The sequence below is a fragment of the Lissotriton helveticus genome, chromosome 3_1 (assembly GCF_964261635.1).
Source record: "Lissotriton helveticus chromosome 3_1, aLisHel1.1, whole genome shotgun sequence".
Taxonomy (NCBI): Eukaryota; Metazoa; Chordata; class Amphibia; order Caudata; family Salamandridae; genus Lissotriton; species Lissotriton helveticus.
The window spans coordinates 1,869,936,413-1,869,942,466 of record NC_136061.1 but is presented as its reverse complement, the minus strand read 5'-3'; positions in this window follow the sequence as shown (position 1 = coordinate 1,869,942,466).

The following is a 6,054-nucleotide window of genomic DNA, read 5'->3' as shown; positions in this document are numbered from 1 at the left end:
ATGATGAGTCGATTGCAGGAGAACGCAGCGTTCCAGTGTTTTGGCGAGTAGAGGGAGGTTAGATATCAGTCTGAAATTGCTCAAGTCAGTAGAGTCAAGACCGGGTTTTTTCAGCAAAGGGGTGACTTGTCCCATTTTTAGACAGTCGGGGACCACTCCGCTTTGTAGGGAGCTGTTAATGATTTTGCCCCAGATAGGTGCTAAGGTGAGCTTCATTTTTTTGATTAGTGAGGGAGGAATGGGGTCTGAGATGTGAGCTGATGGTTTGGAGGTCGAGATCAACGAGATTATCTCAGTTTCCTGCACGTGGCGTAAGCTTAGCCAAAGGAGGGGAGAGGGGCCGGATGGGAGGGCCTGTGGGATGGCCGCGTTGCTCTTCGGGAGGTGTAAGTTGTTGATGTCTAGAGATAAATATGAACACCTCTTATGAAACTGCAGGCAACACTTGGTTTAAATAGGAAACCGAGGTGTTTACTTCTCTAAAACTCAACATGTTTTCACATCTGTAAACAATGTCTTTAATGTATACAAAACGTGTTCAACATTCTTACGCTTCTGATGTAAGAGATAGCAAAACAGCCCGAGGAGATGGCATGCATGTGTGCACTCATCGGTCATTAGGAAGTTTTCCGAACAGTCAGGTACAGATGAGTCGGGTATTCCAGAGCAACAAGGAAGACAAACAAATCACAGACACATCACGTTATGTTGTTCCCACCCTGGTGATCACACCCCACGAGGAGATAACAGTTAAAGTAACAAAGTCTGGGAGAAACTCACATGCCCCATAATCAAATATGAGGCACTCCCTTAAGGGTCTGTGGAAGACTGACAAACATAAAAAGTCTGCACAGCGAGGTCTGTCTGCCAGTTCGGACAACTCGGAATCCGACAACCAAAACTTTGAGTCCGAGACGAGTACTAATAACGAGAAGACACCGATAAGCACAGAGTTACTGGAGATTACCAATAAGATGAAAAGACGCGACCCTCCTTCTTCTGAAGTGCCTGTCATTGTTTTATCCTAAACTGCTCCGCCATCTTAACCAAATTTGTTTGGATGTTTTTGCTTTGGGTGCAGGTGGACAGCTAAGACTGTAGGAGTATGGTGAGATGATAATGTTTCATACCAGCAAAGCATGGTACTTAACTTTGTAAAATGTGTCGAATGATGTGCATTGTGGCCTATTTTAGAACACGACGGCATGCTTCCTGGCATAATGAACATATGTTACATTCTTTTTTTTTTTTTTAATCATTTTTATTGATTTATTTTTTTCCCTTCAAATTAAAGAAATGAGTTGTGTACCATGAAACGCTGAATTCCCTGACCGGTTACGGTTAATTAGCAACATCAGCATCACAAAATCTCATGTCTGTCCTATAAGTAAATATCTCAATGTTCAAAGACAAGGATTGGCATTCTGAAGGCCCTGGAAGCATACCCCTCCCTGTACTGACACTGGTCTTTGCAGATTTTATGATGCTCCTGCGGACACCCTCTGGCTGCATAGATTGGCCTCTCTAGGCTCATACAGTGATTCAATCCCCTCATCCAGCTTTCCAACGAAAGGGCTTCAGGTTCTTCCTACGTTTGGCAGTATCTGTCTCAGCCACAAGGAGACTAATTCACAACAGAGCCAATTTATACCTGTTCATATCTAAATCTACATTAACACATTGGAGGTTCATTTTGAGGTCTAAAGGAAGATACCAGCCCAATACCCCCAGCCAAAGGGGAGAGCCCCCCCCCCTTCTAAAAGGGGCTATTCTTATCACAACTGCAAACTCTAATTATAACGTCTCTTTTTGGTGTCAAACATCACAAAGTGGCAAGTCGACCATCCCCAACTTCCACAGCTGTTTGTGTAAAATAAGCACAATGCAAGTATTTTTGTTGTATAAATCTTAACTGTGATGCTATCACAGAGTACCCATGGAAACACACTTCCCTCCAGCCATCATCAGTGAAATGACCCAAGATCTCTGCCTTCATCCGTCTGAAGTCTGTGAGCTCTACCAGGCCAGAAATGGGTGGTATGAGTTCATGATGGAGTTGTAGGTAACATAAGAACTGACTACGATGAATGTAATATTCTTCCTGTAGGTGCACTGATGCTGTGAAGTGATGCAGTTAACATTGACTGTTATCTCCTTGCACAGTCCTAAAAGAAGATAGTGGTGAAAACGTTGTTTCTCCATTGGTAAATGAGTGGCTGAAATTCCTCACAACACAATTTTACTTGCCATCATAATGGTTAGAAAAACAATCTTTTGTAATGCAATGTCGTTCATTTTTTAGAGTTGGAGCTATTGGTGTTGTAAATTACAATGTCTTTTACCCGCCTTCCCATCGCAGCTGTCAAGCAACCTCTTGTCTGGCGTCAGTTATTTATCAAGCGCTTGCAACACAATTCATTAATGCTTTACTAACAGGACTGACATCGACAGCATCATCATCTTCATCTACCCAGGTGCTTAGAATGGAGCTAATGAAACTACAATGCTCATAATGTGGATGCCTAAAAAACAGACTTTGCTTAAGCAGTCATGTGACAAGAGGCCGTATGGCAGTCAGTCCTTCATCTCTTTCCACCTCCTCCTCTCTCTCTCTCTCTTAGCAGTAATCTTAACCCACTGCTGCCAGCGGCACACAGTGCAAAAGTTAGACAGCACCTGGAAGCAGCAGAAGGCGCACAGGTGGGGTTGAGAGAGGGGAGCAGCACTGAGGCTTGGCAAAGACGGTTGGGGGCCAGTAGAGCATTCCAATCAAGCTGCAAACATTTTAAGGCCCAGACACCCATATCTGTCCCATACTATAGCAGTGAGTGTGCACAGACAGTTCAGCAATCCTGATGCCTAAGTCCAGCCAGAAAGAGGCTGTGGCGTAACCTCCAGAGCTGCTCACTCCTTCCTGCAAGTCTTTTTCTCTTCACTACTGGTCTCTTCCCTCGCACACGCTTGACATTTCTCCCCTCGTTCCCTTGTTGCATTTGTGAATTGCGTGGGTTACTTTGCATGTGGAGGGAGCGCCTGGCAGCGTCAAGGAGGAGTGGTTATATAGGGAAGAAGCTGACAGCGGTGGGCATTTATTTCTTGCGCGTAGGATTCCTGGAACTGGGTGTGTGGACGGCTGCTAAATTCCTTTGGATGTAGTGGATTTATGTAAGATAAATAATTAATGTTTAGATTGCTGGGATGTTTAGATCCTTACTTATTAGAAGTCTTTAGGAGTTTTAATATATGTACTTGTTCGAGCCCTAAGAAATTCTGTCACACGGTCTTTTACGCGAATGACGTTACAGGTGACATCAGCAAAAATATAATAATTGCATAAAATGTGTAATGAATAAAATAACCCAGTGCCTCACGTGAATAGGCACATTACATGCAGTTGGACTTTGTGTGTAAATAGTCCACATGTGTTAAAAGCATATAATTTCTGGTCATTGGCGGCTCACTGAAGGACATTGACGTCGATCCACTAAAATGTCAGTGTTAGCGAATTTCCTCACAGACCGTTTAACCCTAATTACAACACGGGCAGTGGCATCATGTGACCTTTGACCACGAGTATTCGGAGGAAGTTGTCACATGACCTTAAATTAACCCTGATACCATAATGACATCATAATAATTGCTCAAGTTTCATCATAATTACATTATTAGTATAACAACACAACAAAGACAACTGTCAATTTACTGGATCCAACCCCCCCGACAACAGAGATGGCTTTTGAGGAGGGGGAGCGCCCCCCCCCAATAGGCTAGTGCTATCCCCCCCCATAGGCACAACGGTATTACTGTCCCCCGGAAGACAGATAGGAATCTTTGCACCCAACCCCCTTTCCGCTGCAGAGGGAGCAGAAAGCCCAGAAGACATCAGAGAGATAGAAGGCACATCATGGAGAAGGATTTTTGGGGATCTATCTTTTTAAAAAGGATGAAGGTGACCCACCCTGGCATAGATCTGTGCTCCCCTACCAAAAGGAGGCAATCTAGACTCTCCCTGCACCCTGGGAGGCAGACTAGGGGATTTTCCCCCAATCTGCGCCCCCTGGGGCAGAAAGCCCATTCACCACCAGGAATTTTATTATTAAAACAAAAAAAGGGGTGGGTGGCTGAACCTGGCATAGGGCCATGCCCTTGCCCCCAATGGGGGGGTATACCGTCTTTCTGCCCTCCTTGGATTCACATTGAGAGGTTTGTCCCCAACTTGCCCCCGGGGGTATGAGGAAGATGTCTACTAGGCTCCAGAGATTAGGGGGGGGTTGTTTAAAAGAAATGGGTGGGGGGAAGCTTACCCTGACATAGGGCCAAGCCCTACACCAAAGCAGGCAATACTGTCTTTCTGCCGTCCCTGAGAGGCAGATTTAGGGCTTTGCCTCCAATCCGTCCCCAGGGAGGGGGGAGAAAAACCCTCTAGAAACCAGGGATTTCACCCTCACCCAAAACAAAAGGGGGAACAGAGTCTTCATATCCCAAGTGGGGGATGGGGCAGATAGGAGATTTACTCTGACTGGAGGTTTGCCCGTAATCTGCCTCTCTGGAAGGTAGGTCGCCCACTAGACACTAGGGACTTTACATTTAGGCACAAAAAGGGGTAGGGAGTCCCACCCATGCATTGGGCCATACCCCGAACCCAAAGGGTCAACATCTTTCTGGTGCCCCCTCCCCTGGGGGCAAATGGGGGGTTTCATTCCAAAGCCCACTAGACACCATGAACATCATAATGATGCGAAGACAAACAAAAGGATGGGTGCCATGCCCACCCCCAGACTGGGCAAAATCATCTTTCTACCCTGCTGGGGACCAGATATGTTTGCTCTAATTGCGAGGTTAGCACTCTGAGTGGGCTAGATAGCCCCCAAGACATCAGAGATTTTGCATCTGAGCAAAAAAGGGATGGGAAGTCCCACTTTATCATTGGACCATACCCCCACCCCAAAAGGGACAACCCAGTCTTTTTGCCCCGGGGGGGCAAAAAGGGGTTTGCACCAATTTGGGCCACGGATGGGGCAGATGTCCCACTGGATGCCTGAAATATTTTTTATGAAATAATTGCAAAGTCTGGCCCATACTACATTGTGCCCCACCCCTAACGTCTCAACAGTCTTTCTGTTCCCTTGAGTATAGGGTGACCAGATTTTTAAAACCTAAAACTGGGATATTTAGCAAAAATAGAAGAAGTACAATTTGATATCAACCGAGCGCACAGAATGACAGTGTTCATCAGCATAGAATTACACAAAAGGCACTAAGAAAATGAATTAAATGCAATTTTTACAGCCAGTATCATGTTTATAAATTAAATAGCTTTCTTATAACAGCTGCTAACCATCTCTGTTTTAGAAAACAGAAAAACGCACCTCCCACTCTTTCAGTTGAGCGTAATTCCCCAAAATCTGCCAGGACAACTCTTGAAAAACAGGGACTGTCCGGGAAAATATGGCATGCAGTGGAGGAGTGTGGCTCACTGATTAGAGCGGCAGACCCTGATGCAGAGGTCTGGCCCGGGACCAGGGTTCAATTCCCGACGCGGCAGGGTCCTGAGCCCAAAATGTCCACGGACTCTGTAATTCTCGCCTCGGTGCCTATTCTAATCATGGGGTCCCACGCTGCAACTCTGGGCAATAGTTGCTTAATCTCCACTACGGCGGCCCACCCGCTGCGGGATGCCTGGCTTTCACCCTGGGGATACCCAGTAGGGGTTATCTCACAGGGAAAAGCCAGGACGGGTTCCCAAGGCAAGCGCCTTGATGCCTTCGGGTGATACGTGCGCTATATAAATCGCAATACATTTACATTTACATGGTCCCCATGAGCGGCTTGTGTTAGGGAAAAGCGGTGCAGTGGGGCGGGGAGGTAGGGGAATGGGGGACAACGGAGACAAATAGAAAAAAAAAAAAAGAAGTTGTCTATCACCCTCCAGCATTGCGCCATGCTCTTCTGCTCCTCTTCGCTGCAGGCAGGCATAGACTCCAAGCCTGTCCATCCTGAAGCAGCAGCTCTCATGAATGAGAGCAGCATCAGGATTGGCTTAAGCACTGATGA